Here is a 15,790-nt window from a genome sequence, read left to right as displayed (position 1 = left end):
CTGAGCCAGGTGGGGAGACCAGCAGGGCCATGAGCTAGGAGGTGGGACAGAGGCTGGTTTTGTTCAGGGAAGAGTAAAGAAGACAGGTGGCTGTTGGGGCTGAATGAGGAGGCGAGGAGGGGGAAGTGATGCTGGTGAGGAGACAGGGGATGATCAGACCCCGTGAGGTTTTTTGGGCCCCAGCCAGGAGTTTGGCCCTTACCTAAGTACACTGGGAAGGCCCTGGCAGTGTGCAAGCAGCTCTGCTTTACATTTTCCAAAGATACCTCCCACCTCTGTGTGAAAGAGAGTGGAGAGGCATGCGGGAAAAGGGGAGCCTGGGAAAGTGATTGCTGCAGACTGGAGCAAAAGTGGTTAAGGAGGACCCAACCCTGGAGCTGGGATTTGTCCCTGGGATTTCTCCTGTAAGCTTCTCATCTCCCTGTGGGCAGCGGCCAATTCTAATGTCTCAAAACCCATTCCAGCCCATGCTCTGCTGGATGCCCCACACCAAGGCCCAGAAACCCCATTTCATAGAGGCAATACCACCTCAGACCAACTTTCTAACTTTCTCAAGGTCACCCAGCTTAGAAGGAACAGAGCTAGGGTAGGAACCCAGGTTTCTGGGTTCCACCACTCTTTAATTCCTCACTTGCCCCTTATCTCCACCAGAGATAAAGACTGCACAGGGGAAAAAATTGGGGTTTTGAGGCTGCCCGGAGCCCCCTATTGGGTGGATTTGAACTATATCTGTGAGTGCATGCTTGCGTGCGTGCGCTCCATGCAGCAGGAAATTTGGGACGGGCACAGCTTGGGTGCATGTCTGGGTCTTCTCTTTGCTGGGAAACCAGGCCAGAGCTAGAGGGGCCCCAGCAGTGCTGCCCTGGCCCCTCCCTCTCCCCGGCACTCAGATGCCTGCTGGCAAGGGCACTGGAGGGCACTGAGTGGCTGCTAGCCCATGGCTGAAGCTGACACACATTGTCTCTGGGCCACTTCATGTCTCTGCCTTTGACAGAGGACCCTCCAGCAGGGCTGAGGGATCACCATGGAGCAAGATGCCTGCCTGCAGTTCTAGCTGCCATGGGCATGGGGGAGTCCTGTTCACCTTGCTGGGGGGAGCCTGGCTTGGAGCAATAGGAAGAGATCTGCACTGAGAGGTGGGATCCTGGGTTTTCTGGGGACCTGTGATAAGTCAGGACTTTCTCTCATCCTGGTTCATATTTTCCCATTTGGACAGCAGAATGGAATGGGATAGATTCAGTGGTTTGGAAGGTTCACTGGTCTGAATCTCTGCTCCCCACTTCACTAGCTCTGTGATTTTGGGCAACTGACTTCACTGCTTCAGAATGTTCATCTGTATTCTTATTCCCATTTTAGCATTACTTTATAGGACTTCTGTGAGTAGAAGCAGGTGAAATTCTTAGAAGACCAGGCACACAGCAAGCACTCAATTACAGTTTTCCTCCCAAAATAACAAGTACACTGTCTAACAGTAATAACTAGCCTTCATTGGGCCCCTCCATGCACCATGTACTGACTGCATCTGCATTCACATTTCACTACAGACTCACGAGGTCAGCATGGTTACTGTTCCCATTTTACATGAAGGGAACTGAGGCACAGAGAGGCAAAGGGCTGCCCTGAAATCACACTGCTTGGAAATGAGGAGTCCAACTGGCTATGGTCCTTGGCCTGTCTCTAGATACTCACTTCCCTTCTTGAATTCACAGACCCCAGCAGAGCTGGCTCCTAAAAGTGTTTGCCAAGGAGGAGGGGATCCAATCTCAAGAGCCTTGTTGGGTTTCAGCACCGTGGACAGCACACCTGGTTGGCTGCCTGGTTGAGGGACTGACAGGAGGAAATTGGGTCTCAGCTGTGCTGGAGGCCCTGGATGGCAGGACCTTTTCAGGGGGTTGGAGCCCTCCACCTCATCCTAACCATGTGGAGATAGCAGGGCTCCAGGTGAATTAGCAAAGCCAGGTGTCCACCCCCCTTCCACTGGCTCAGTTAGTCTGCTGGACATAGAGGCGGTTCCTTCTGGGAGGGGAGGAGCCAAGGCACCACTTCCAGGTCCCAGCATCACCACAGCCCCATTCTAGGTTCTGGCATCACTGTGATAGTGGGTGGCAGATGCACTGCCAAAGACCCAGCTCCAAGAACACCAGGCTGACTTGGTCTTGGGAAACCCAGGGGCTGAGTTTGAAGGTCCTGGCATCACCACTGACTCTGCTCCTCTTCCAGTCCACTGTACAGAAGAGGAAACAAAGGTTCAGAGAAAAGAAGGCTGGATTCCTGGGATGCACCAGCTGGAATGTTCTTAGGGATCAACTGGCCCCACTGCTCTATTACATAGATGAGAAAACTGAGGCAAAGAGACCATCCTCAGGGAAATCTGCAGTAGGTCCCCTTCCTCCCCAGCAATTGTCTTATGGAAGATTCACTTCTTTTCCTGTCTGATATGTGCCATAATTTGAAAGTATATGTTGTCTGTGTGTTTGGTGTCCCTTCCCTGCTTGCAGACAAACTGGGGACAGGGCCATTTGTTCATGGCCATATCACAGGGCTGGTGTACACTGAGGTGGTTAGAATGTGGGCTCTAGGGCCAGGTGACCTGGGTTCAAATCCCAGCTTTTCCACTTACTGGCTGTGAGACCTCAGGCAGGTCGCTTCTCTCTGAGCCTCAGTTTCTTCATCTGTGAAATGGGAAGAATGATGGCACCTGTCCTGTAGGGTTATTTGAAGATTTGTTCATATGGTATGAGCACTGAGCCTTGCATGTTATGAGTGCTGGTCAATGTCATTTGTTGCCTTTGTTACTGGTTGGTGGGTGCTTAATAAATGGCTCAGTCCATAGACCATGCAACTCTTGATCTTGGGGCTGTGAGTTCAAACCCCATGTTGGGTGTAGAGTTTACTTAAAAATAATAATGTAAATGGTAAATGAATGAGCAGAATCGACTCACCAACCCCCACCATAGAGGTTTCCTTCAGGATATCAGGGGCAACTGCTTCCTAATTCTATTACTTTTTTTTTTCATTCTAGTGGACATTTACTACTCACCTGCTTTGTCAGAGGGTCTTGAAATTTAACATGCATTGGAATGCCTTGGGGAGACTTGACAATGCAAATTCCTGTCCCAGTCAAGACTCCTGGGATCTGAACCTCTCTAGACAGAGTCCAGGGTCTGCATTGTTATGGGCACCCCATATTGTCATCAGCGGTGGGAAGCTGTTGTGGCTGCTTTAAGGAGTTCAGTGATGAACCGCCCTGTGGCCATGGGTGGGGCAGGCTGATGAGACAGCCCTATTTGTCCTTAGCAGGACTTCAGGCCTCATTCCACAGGCACTGGAAGCCTGAGCAAGGTGCTAGGCTCAGAGGAGGGAGGGGCAAACTCCAGAGAGGAGCCATCAGGGAAGGCCTCCTGGAGGTAGTGGTGTTTCTGCCAGGCCTTGAAGAGTGGGGAGGATGTTTCCCAACTGAGATTGGCAGATGGCATCATGGATGAGGGAGCAGCAGGCACAAAGTGATGGAGGCAGGAAAAACAGGTTGTGCCTGGTGTGTGTTGTGGGATGAGCTAGTAGATGGTATATTCAGAGGAGTGGGTGGGGTTTGTTTGGATTGCCAAAGGCCTTGAATGCTATGTCTTATACAAGCCCATTTACTCCCTTTCTCTGTTTTCCCTCCATCACTCCAACATCTCAGGACCCATTTGTTTCACCTTCACCCCAGTTATCCCCTTCCTCAATCCCAGTGCTTTCCAACCACCTCTGTACTCTTAACACTCATTCATACCCTTGACCTTGAAATGTATCCCCTATGAAATGAATCTATGCTGAAGTCACAGTGGCCAAAAATGAGTTGATTTTTGTAGGGGTGAGGTCCAGGAGGTGAGGGGTTATCTCTTGTAACTGGGACTGTCAGTACCTTAGCCCAAGACAGGGAATCAAGTGGTGGAAACTCAGGCTTGATAGAGGATCAAGGAGGAGGCCAGGGTGGCCGCAGTACCTATTCCTGGGTCACCGTGAGGAGAAAAAGTGATGGTACACATGAACTGTTTGGCATTCACCTGCCACGTAGTAGGTGTTCCATAAATAATGTACCCATGTGATGACTTTCCCAGGTCAGCTCTGGAATAATTATCAGCAGTTTCCCTTTCAATCTTACAAATGTCCTAGTTTGGATAATTAAGTATATGGTCATTGCATAAATAAATAATAGCTACTTCTTGAGAAGCTAAATTCTCCAAAATGTTTCAGGGGAGCAGCATCCCCAGGATATGGATTGCACACTGATGTCCTCACCACCCTAGCCCCATTTTCCTGCCCCCAGAGTAGTAACTTGACTGGGCACAGTGGTGCCCATACCAGTCCCTCATCGCCCTGGACTGCCAAGCAAGCCAGTGCACCAGAGACTCACAGTTGCCACATTTTCAGCCTGTAGGTCCTGAGTGGCTGCTTGGAGGAGGTACCTGGAGACAGGAACACAATCTCCACAGGGAGGCGGGCATGTGCCAAGCCTGGTTTGTCTCCATCCCTTGCCTCGTCCTTGGGCCTGGCTGGCCCCATCTCACTCTTGACATCATTTTCTCATATACCGGAAAAGCAGTCCCCTCATGGAAGTGGGGGCCCAACTGAGGTAGTGGATGAGTGTCTCTGGGTTTGGGGAGGTGGAAGCAAGTGCCTGGGTCATGATGAGGACAGTCTCTTCTGGGGACTGGGAAGGGCAGCAGGGGTGGCCCTCTGTGATCTCATCCACCATCCTGGCCCTGGGGACATTCCCTCCCTAAGCTAGCATTTGCACCATCCTGATGCCTCTGAGACTCAGAATTTAGCTTCCTCAGATGCCTAGATTTACAGGTGCCTGATAAAAATGTGTACCTCACTTTCCTGGTCTATAAAATGGGCCTGATATTACTTACTTACCTGTTACGTCTGTGAGGAAAATCAGATGACTTGATGGCTGGCAAGGGGCTTACCCACTGTATGGGCAGGTGGACAGGGGACAAGTGGTCGTATCCCTTTTTTCCCACAAGCATCAGCTTAGGCCTCTGCACACAGTAGGTGATTATTAAGTGCTTCCCAGCAGCAGATGACAAGGATGTGATGTGTGCCTCTGCACACATGGAAGGGGTGGGGATGATGAGAGGGTTAGATGGGGGGTTGGGGCCCAGGTCCAGCACAGCCTCTCTAAGGAGGTGAAATGAGGAGGACAGGAACTGTGAGGATATTCAGGGAGGAGTGCTCCTGGTGGCAGAAACAGCAAGTGCAATGTTTGTGGGTTTTGAGAGAAGAACAGCTGGGAGGCCAGTGTGAGGACAACACATGGCTGGATGAAGAGAGTTGTGGGAGGTGAGATCAGAGGGCTGACTGGAGGCCAGATGTGTAGGGCCCTGTATGCCAAAGTGAGGGCTTTGGCTTTCAGTGAGTGACATGAGAGCCACAAGGGCTTTGAGCAGAGACTTGTATCCTAACAGGACTCTCAAACCAGGCTTAAGGGACCAAGAGTGGAGGCAGGGAGTCCATGGGGAGGCTGGAACCAGGTGGCAGAGGTAGAGCTAGCAAGGACTGATTGGATACTGGAGATGTTTTGAAGATAGAGACTACCTGATGGGTTGCATATGGGGAAAGACAGTAGGAAGGAGGGAGGGGTGAAGGGAGAGAGGGGGAGAAAGAGGGAGAAGTTGGTGTTAAAATCCACATGGCTGAATGAGGTCATCTGTGTTGGCAGAAAAGGGGACCAAGCCAGGGTCCCTCCTGGTTATTTCAGGGAGCAACATTTGGGTGACTGGAAATGTGTCTGGTGAACTGAAAATCAGGATGTGAGTCTGAGTTATAAACAAAGGACATAAAGAAGAATAAAATCTTTTCTGTCATAAAAACCAATGGAAGGGGCCACAGAAAAGAGCTGGGGAGTCAGGAGGCTCAGTTTCTGTGCTGGCCCTCCATGTCTGCTGTGTGGCCCTACGTAGGCACCTACTCTCTCTGGGCCTCTGATTCCTTTCGGAAGATCTTGATTCTGACTCCTATGGAGGTGCTGGGGCAGCGGGGGGGGGGGGGGGGGGTGTTCCCGGAGGCCTGTAGTTGTGGAGAATGGAGAGGAGGGGAGGCAGGGGTTCTGGTGAGCTCAGAGCTGAGGGTGGGAAGAAAGCTGGCCCAAAGAGCTGCTTCTCTGGAGGGGTTTACAGACAGGGCAGCCACAGCCAAGAAAGAGGAGGGATTTGTGCAGAGTCCCTCACCTCTAACCCACAGCAGGTCCTGCTGGGATGGCTGAGAAGGGGGTGGTGGTTCCTAGAGGCAGCACCATGACCTCAGGCTGAGTCTTTGTTCCAGCAAAGTGGCTGAGCCAGCAGCTGGGCTGGACTGGGCTATATTTCTTCTGTGCGGCTCCTCCAGGGCCCAACATGATAGAGGAGCCCCCTTCTGTCTTCTCCCCAACACAGTGGCCTTTCTCTGCTGCTGACCTTTCTAGAGACATTTTGTTGTCTCCACCACAGAAGGCAGAAGCATCTCCAGTAAGCACTTGGTCATAGAACTCAGTGTGACGTAGCCACAGGGGACCTAAGAGCTCATTGGCTGGCTGGAGAAACTGAGGCCTGTGTGGGAGAGTGACTTGCCCTGGCCCCAAGAGCTGGGGGAGATCTGAGACTGGAACCTGATCCACCACTTTGCAGTTCAGAAAACTGCCCTGTTCTCCTTCATCCATCCCATCCTGCTTTATTTCCCCCCCTACACCCTTTGTCAAGGGTTTGTGGGACAAAGGGAGCAGGCTCTTGAGGTAGGCTGATCTGGGTACCAGCCTCACTTCTACCATTTATTTGCTGTGTGACCTTAGGTGAGTCACTCAACCTCTCTGAGCCTCATTCTTTCTGTCAGCCAGATGGATGTAATGATGACAGCCTGTCAGGGCTATGAGGAAGAGCAATGTAAACACTGTGGAATTGGGAAAATAGGAGGCCCTTGACCGGTACCAGTCTCATTCCCTCTGGGCTGATGGGCATCTGGGTTATCTGGCGGGAGGAGGAGATGCCCAGAGCTTCAGTGCGGGTAATGCTGAGAGCATTCCCACTGATATTTCACGTAAAGGTATCACACAGAGTGCACATAGAATTTGTCTCCCAGGGCCAGGCCCCCCTGGGTGGGGTCTGGAGAAAAGACCAGAACCGCAACACCTAGGAGACAGAGAGCCATCTCCCCAGTGTGAGTAGCGGTTCGTTAGGGCGTGGCGGCACGGGCATCGGGCAGGCTGCCCAGTTCCAGGCTGTGTGAGGGAGCTTGGAATGGCTGCATCTGCCCCCACGCTGACGCGTCTCCTCCTCTTCCAGGCTACACCTATCAAGAGTGAGGACTAGGTCCTCTCTCTCCTCCATTTACTCCCCGACCCACTGCTTCTGCCTCTCACTTCCACACTGCCCCTGCCACCCTGCTCCCTCCTTCTCCCCCTAGCTGAGCTGCTCAGTTTTGCTGATGCTCCCCGACTTTGGTTATTTCTCACCCTCTGCAGCCTGGATCACATCCCACTCCTCTGTGGTCCTTGTTCTCACCAAAGCCACCAGGACCTCCTGTGGTTCACTGGGGGCCACTTCTCATGCGCACCTCCCCAAGGCTCTGGGCAGCCTGCTCTCCACCATTTGGCCTGCCTCTCTGGCTGCTGCATCCAAACCCTTGCCGCTTCTCTTCCTCCACTGGTCCCCTGAATGTCTCTTTCTCAAGGCTCTGTCCCCTTGTCTCCTCTTAGGCCACACCCTTTCCAGGGGACTCAACTACCACCTGCCATTGCTTCAGTGTACCTCTGAACACCCAGTCCCCACACCCCCAGCTCTGTCCCTGGCCTTTCCCAAGAGCTCTCTTGGACATCACTCCAATGCTCCAGAAGCACCTCCTACCCAGTGTGTCCAGAGTGACCTTGGCACCTGCCCTCCGGCCACCTTGCCACTCTGATGAGTGAGTGGCACCATTGTCCTCCGTGTGGACCCTGGTGGCTATGCCACAGCATCCCCTTTGTCCCCCCATCAGTCTTTTTTTTTTTAAACTGCTTTATTGAGGTATAGCTTATATATCATAAAGTTTGCTTAAGTGTTCATTTTGAGTTTTATAAATGTAACAATATGCAGCCATTACCAAAATCCAAAATTTCCTCATGCATATTTGCAGTCAATTCCTACTCCCATCCCAGGCCCCAGGCAACCGCTGATATGCTTCCTGTCTCTTTGGTTTTGCCTTTTCTAGGAAATTCATTTAAATGGGAATAGGTGTAGTGTTTATGTCTAGCTTCTTTCACTCAGCATATTGGTATTTATGTCCATCTCTCTGTTTTTGCCCTTGTCAGTGTTTCGTTCCTTTTTAGTGCTGAGTAATAGTCCATGTTACGGAGATATAGATAACATTTATACATATGTACTTGTGTATATAACACAATACATATATAATATTTTGTTTATTTGTTCATTGGTTGATGGGCATTTGAAATTTTGACTTTTCGGGGATGCCTAGATGCTCAGAGGTTGGGCATCTGTCTTCAGCTCGGGCATAATCCTGGAGTCCCAGGATAGAGTCCTAGAATCGAGTCCCACATCAGGCTCCCTACATGGAACCTGCTTCTCCCTCTGCCTGCGTCTCTGTCTCTCTCTCTCTGTCTCTGTCTCTCATGGATAAATGAATAAAATCTTAAAAAAAAAAAAAAAGAAAGAAAATTTTGGCTTTTTGAATAATGCTGTGATGAACATTCGCCTGCAAGGCTTTGTGGAGTCTTATTAGTTAACCTTAAAAATAAACAATATTTTACCAGCAAAAATGAGTTCATCCAGGAATAGCAGAGGATTGCAATTCAGGACAGGCAAGCTATGGCAAAATCAAAACCCTGATTGAACTGTGCCTGAAGTCCACCCAGGTTCTGAACCTTTTCAGTTATGTGGGTTAACAAATTTATTGTTTAAACTTGAGATGGCTTTGTTGTTGTTGTTGTTGTTGTTGTTTATAGCTCAGAGGTTCGCAAACTCTGGCCATGGCCAACCTGTTCTTATAAAAAAAAAATTGTTGTAACACAGCAATGCCCATTCATTTATGTATTGTTTCTGACAGCTTTGGTGCACCAAATGGCCCACAAGCCCAAAGTATTTATGATATTGTAGCCAGAAGCTTAGTATTCAATATATCCCCACAGTCACTCAGGATAGAAACCTGGAAGTCATCCCTGACTCCTCCTTCTGTCTCATCCTACGCATCTAATCAGCCCCAAGTCTGATTGGTCTTATAGTCTGTGTCCTGATTCGTATGCTGGCCCCCAGTCCCAGTGTCCCTGTCCCAGGTAGACTGTTATCAGCAGTCGCCCGTACCACACTGGCCACCTCTAGGCTGTCCCACCTATCTGCTGGGTGAGCTTTCTCTCACCCAGACTTGATGAGGCCTTAGGCTCCTCATTGCTCTGAGGGTAAAGGTCACACTCCATGGGCTGGTATTGCGGGACCCTCATGATCAGGTCCTGACCTGTGTTTCCAGCCCTGACTCCCCTCCCCACTCCCCTTCTTCCTCAGAACCCACCCCCCACACACCCGTGCAGAATTCCTTGAAGTTTCCCAGACACGGTGTGCTTTGTCTGTCTTCCTCCTGCCACTACCTCCCTTCCCCACTTTGTCCACCTAGTAGGCTCCTATGTATCCTCTGAGGGCCAGCCCAAGTCTCACCTCCTTTTTGATATTTTTCTAATCAGGCTGGTCAGGGCTCCTGGGGGACCCCGGGCCTCCTTCCAGGGCAGCTCCTGTCATATTGGACAGCTGTGCTGTTTCTATAGTTGCCACTTCCACTGACTCATTCGCCTCCTTGCTCTTTGCTCCACCCAGCTTGGGACCACACACAAACTAGGGGTTCAAGAAGTGTTTGTGGGGCGCAGTGTTCCCTGCCTGTGGCTCCAAAGGCACCATGAGGAATCAGAGGGCCTCCAGGCAGTAGAGGCTTTGCACTGAGGGACCTTTGGGGCTCAGTGTTAACAAAGGGGGATGGGAGGGCCGGAACTGCCTAGGCCCCACAGGCGGGAGCGCCTGCAGGGAGTTCAGAGAAGGACAAAATGAACCAACCGGGAGCTCAGAGAAGGATTCAGAGGAAGGAAAAGTAGGGCAGGCACACACGGGCCCTGAGAGTACCCAATAGAAAGGGAGGGATTACGGGGAGATGTCATTAAAAGGAAGATCTTCCATGGCCTCCAGAAGTCAGCTGGGCCAAAGAGAGACCAGAAGGCCCGTTAGGGTGCTGCTGGGTCCCATCCCAGCTGCCACAAAATTTAGAGGTTCACAAAACAGCCTTCAGAGGATTCAGAAAATGCCTAATTTCCAAGTCCTCGACTGAAGACAAATTTAGGCCCCAGCTGTCTGGGTCTGGGGTGAACCCTCTCAAACAGCAGCGGTGGAAGATTCAGGGGAGCACTGGCTTGGGAGTCTGAGCCAGCTCTGCTGTCACTCATTGTGGGGGTCTTGGCTCTCCCATCTCAGGCTTAGGGCTGAGTGCCCTCACTCAGTGCTCCTTGCAGAAGTGTGTGCTGATGCAAATCTAGTGCATGGAAAACCAGAATCCAGGCCAGGCCAAACTCCCTCTTGGGGCTGTAGCGAGGCAGAAATGACACTGTGTATGTGAAAGTGCCTTACAAGCTGTAAGATACCAGGACCCCGTGTCAGTGTCCCTTCCTCCAAGCAGCCTTCCTGGACTCCTCCACTCAGTGGCTCTCCAGATTGTGTATAAACCTTGTCCTTGCACCCATCTGCTCTGTCACAGACCCTGATGTAGGACATGTCCCCCTACTAGACTGAGCTCCTTGGGGAGAGGGACAAGTGTGTCAGTCTGCCACATCTGGCTTGGTGCCTGGCCCAGAGCAGGAGTTTGGTAACTAGTTCTCAAATGACCTTGAATTGTAAAGAAGCAATTAACTTGTGGCTGCTGAACAGCCTCAGTTATAAAAGCAGGGACTAGGTGGCACATGGTAGAAATCTTTCTAATGAAATGACAAAATGGTTTGTAAGTTGTGGCTTAAGAAGTGTGAGCATCTGGAAGTGCAATCTCAGGGAGGTTGCTAATAGCTCTCTTGTGCTAGCCAATAGGGCAGCCACAAGGGACAAGTGGCTATTAAAATTAAAAGTTAAATAAAATTTAAAATTCAGTTCTTTAGTTGTACTGGTCACACGTGGGGCGCTCAGCGCTCAGTAGCCACATGTGGCTTGTGGCTACTATTGGATGGGGCACGTGGGAACATCTCCATTGTTGCAGGCAGTTCTACCGGACACACTCCTCAGTACCTTGAAAATGCATGTCCAAGTATCTTGGACCTTGATAATTTGGGGGAAGGGTTGGGGGGTGCTTGCAAGATTTCAGGGAGAGAGCTAGGGCTCTAGAGACTGGCCAGCCAGAGTTTGGATACCTGCTCAGCCATTTACTTGTGAAGACTAAGGCAAAGGCACTTCTGTCTCCTCTCAGAAGCTCAGTATTCTCATCTGCAGAATGGGCGTCCATACAGCAGTGTAGAGCCGTGAAGGGCAGGAGCAGTCCGCTAGAGCTGTAAGAGGGAGTGGACAGGGACAGGCTGCACGTGTCGGAAGGCTCTCAGTGGAAAAGCCTCCCAGGCCCTTAGATCTTGTTGCTTAACCACCCACCTCAAAACTAGGAACAAGGCATGCTGGAATTCATCTGGGCTCAGGAGCCAGTCTGGAGCAGTGATGGGTGGGGTTGGCTGGGGGTAGTCCTCAGAGGAGGGCAAGGCTAGAGCTGGTGACTCTGGGGCTAGCCAGAGCCTGGGAGATGCTGGGCAGGGGCACATTCCAAAGCCTCCAGTTGCTGAAGAGGAGAAAGATTTGCTGTCTAGATTAGCATGCACTTTCTGTAAAGTGCTCTGTTGTCCACCAGCTGACTGGAAGATATTAATTAGTAAAATATGAGCAATATTAGCAACTATATTTGCTGAGCATTTTCTATATACCAGGCACTCTGCTAAGAGCCATAATATGTGTATGCATTAGCTCATTTAGTCCTTTGTAATAGGTGTATCATTATTCCCATTTTACAGATGGGGAGCCCTGAGGTCATTTGTTCAAGGTCACAGCTACTACGTGATAGAGCTGGCTGGGGTCTGACCAGGCTGTGTATCTCGAGTCCATGCTTTGGATAAAGTATAAACTCCTTACCTGGTCTGCAAGGCCCCTGCAGAGCCAGCTTCATTTGGCCCTTCCACCTTCACCTCTGTTGCTCCCCACCTATCTGGTGAAGTTTCTCAGACACCTTAGGTGTCTCTGTCCTTATTTATCCCTCCACCTTAATGCTCTCCGCACCTTCCCTCCACCCTCCACAGATTCATGTTCACCCTTCAAGACCCACTTCTGGTGTGAGCATCTGGCAGCCAAGGACTGGGGCTAAGTCATCCTTGGGTCACAGTCCCCAGCAAGTGGCTTGGAGCACTAAAAGGCTCAGTAAATTAGGGGTGGTAGATGGGTAGGCGGGCGAATGAGTTAATGGAGGGAAGGCTAGAGTGGATGAATGGTGAGTCAAGGGCAAGGAGAGAGATGGTGGATGGTTGGGAAAGTGGGTGGATGAGTGGCTTGTACTCAGATGCTCTGAGCCTGGATGGGACCTGAACCCAGAACAGAGCAGTGGGCATGGAGAGAAGCTGTGGTTTGACAGACATCTCTGGGCAGAATCAGCGAAGCTTGAGAGGGCTGAGGGGCAGGGAGTGGTCCGGAGTGATGTCCAAGTTTCTAGCTTGGAGGCTTGGGAAGATCCTGGCATTATCAGGGAAGAATGGTTTGGGGAAAAAGGTGATGGGGTCCATATTGGACATGGAGCCTGGGAAAGGGGCCTATGGAGAGAAAGTCCAGGAGGCAGCTGGGGAGATGAGCCTTGGTCAGGTTTAGGTGCAAGGTCAGGCTGCGTAGAGACACTGGGGAGATCAGTGTGGACTCAGAATCGAGGGCTGGAGGGAAGCTCTCAGAGGAGGCAGGGGAACCGTGGGCCCTGGAGGCAGAAGAGCCAGGAGGACTTTGAGCACTGCCATGTTGGGAGTGTCCATAAATCATTGCAGGTGGTGTGTTTAGGGCAGCCAATGAGGAGGGGTACAGGTAGGAGATTCAGTGCTGGAAGTGGACCATGAAGGGTGGCAAGCTGGTTTTGACCAGCCTGGGAGGGTTACCCTGAGCAGGGAAACCACTCAGGCAAAGGCAGGGAGCAGGAAATGAATGAGGAACGGTCCATGTGCTGTGAGGGCCTCAGAGCCGGTGGCAGTGAGCTGCGGAACAGGAGAGTCAGTACCTTTTCTCTGCCCTGGGCCCCAGCGGGCCCAGCCTCCAGGGCCTGAGAGGACTCTGGGGGAATCTGGGAACTGTTACTTCAGACAGGCGACCTCCCTTCCCAGGCCTCATTTACCTCATCTGGAAACACCCGCCTAGTTTGCTGAGAGGAGAAAGTAAGACCCAGGGGGTGTGGAAAGCCCGGCTGCCACCCCGCGCCCTTCCCCACCCATCCTGTGCACGTGGGACTCTATAAATGCTATTTTTTAAAACTATTTTGTATTTCAATTCCACTCCACAAATATTTATTGAGCTAAAAGGTTCTGTGCAAATCCATTTGGTAAATTAAATTTTTGTACAACAAATACCATTTTACCTGGGCCTGGGTTGGCAAAGTTGAGGAGGCCTTTCATTGTTCAAGGAGCCCTGAGGTGAATTCTTTTGAAAAGCCCCAGTCAGATTGGTTTTTTGAGTCCTAGAGGATCTTGGCTTTCAAGCTTGCAGAACGAGGCTTTCATTTGTTTCCATGTGTGTTTTGAAAAATATCCTCCTGGGTACAGCACAGAAGATAGGCCAAAGGAGGCAGCAGGATGCCCGGGGAGGAGGCAGGTGCAGTGGTCTGAGTGAGAGATCATGGTGGCCGGGATGGGCAGTGACTTGGGATAAAGAGAAGGGGATTTGAGAGATGTATGGGAGGTTTCAAAAAAAAATAGGACATGTCTAGAGTTTTATACATGGGACGGGGGTGCAGGTGAGCAAGAAGGAAGAGGAAGGGACATGGGAGCCTCTTGACTTCTTGGCTACCAAAGAGGGTGAGCTGCTTCCAGGTACCAAGTTAGATAATGCCAGAAGAGAGCAAGGTCCCCAGGGGAGGTCACAAACAGGGCCATGGACATGTACATTGAGGTGTGGACAAGGCAGCAGACCGAGCCTCCAGTAGGAATTTGGGGTATGGACCTGGAGCTCTGAGGGACAGGCTGGGATGGAGACAGAAATGTCTGTGGACAGGGAAACACAGAGTTTGTGGCACTTAGTCAATAAATATTTATTCAGCCTTGAAAATATTTGTTGAGTGAAGTCTTCATGGAGCACCTCCACGTCAGGTACTGGGCTAGGCACTGGGGATCTGGCAATAAACCAAATGTATAAAACTCTGCCTCATAGGGCTGGCATTTTAGTGGTAGGGGCAGGCGATCATCAGATAGATTCCTTTTTCCGTCCCCTGTTGTATAGTGATGCATATAAGAACCATGGAGCGGGTGGGCTGGCACTGGGCATGGTAGGCAGGGAGGTTGGGGGTGATGAGTCATGGAAGCCCCACAGCCACTTTATGAGGAAGGTGCTAGCTATAATTACTCCCATCATAGAAATGAGCAACTGAGGGCAGCCCGGGTAGCTCAGCGGTTTAGCGCTGCCTTCCGTCCAGGGCCTGATCCTGGAGACCGGGGATCGAGTCCCATGTCTGGCTCCCTGCATGGAGCCTGCTTCTCCCTCTGCTTGTGTCTCTGCCTCTCTCTCTTTCTGTGTCTCTCATAAATAAATAAAATCTTTAATTAAAAAAAATGAGCAACTGAGTCTCAGAGAAGCTAAGAAATTTGCCCAAGTTCACTCAGTGGTGTAACTGGCAGAGCCTGGATTTTCACCTCAAGCCCATGCTCTTCAGTGAAGAGTCTTAACTACTCTGCTGAGCTACCTCTCATTGACAAGGTCAGGTCTCTGCAAAGAGCTGAAGGAAGTGAGGGGGTAGGGCTCGCAGACATCTGGGCAACCAACATTCCAGGCAGAGGAAGAACAGATGCAAAGGCCCTGAGGCAGGAATCTGCCTGGTATATTTGGAGAATTGCATAGAGGCCAGTGTCGCTGGGTCAGAAGCAGGAGACAAAAGAGGACATGAATAATCCAGAAAAAAGAGATTGATGGCTCTGTCCACAGTGGTGGTAGCAATGCAGGTGGCACATCAGCTTCTTGATAGACTGTGAAGGTGGGTCCAGTAGGAGTTGCTGATGACTTGGATGTGGAGGGTGAGGCAAAGAGAGGTATTAAGAGAGGCTCGGGCCTGAGTGTGTTCCTTTGACCAAAATAGGGGCAGCTGTGGAAGGAATCACTTCATAAAGTACTTTCCATGTCCATTATCCCTTTATCCCATCATACATTTGCCCACTACTCCTGGCTACTCTCTGAGATTATATGACTTGCTCAGGATCATTCAGCCAGAAGGTGGAGCCTGGACTGGTAGCCAGGTGTGCGTCATAGGATCTGGAATTTCAGTTCACTTACTCAATCAGCAAACATTTCTGGAGCACCTACTGTGTGCCAGATGTTGCAGCATTGACCGTGATGACCAATGATGATGGCCTTGCCCTCCTGGAGCTCCCAGCCTGATGAAGGAAGCAGTGTCAACTAGTGATCGTGAAAGTGATTTTCTTATATCAGTATAAGTGGCAAGAAGGAGAAACCCAGGATGCCCTAGGAGCCAGTAACCAGGGGCCTGATGTAGTTGGGAGGTCAGGAAGGGCTTCCTGGAGGAGATGAATATGAAGTGCAAAGGCCTCTGG

This window comes from Vulpes lagopus, chromosome 18, assembly GCF_018345385.1.
Source record: "Vulpes lagopus strain Blue_001 chromosome 18, ASM1834538v1, whole genome shotgun sequence".
Classification (NCBI taxonomy): domain Eukaryota; kingdom Metazoa; phylum Chordata; class Mammalia; order Carnivora; family Canidae; genus Vulpes; species Vulpes lagopus.
Note: the sequence above shows the minus strand (reverse complement) of the source record.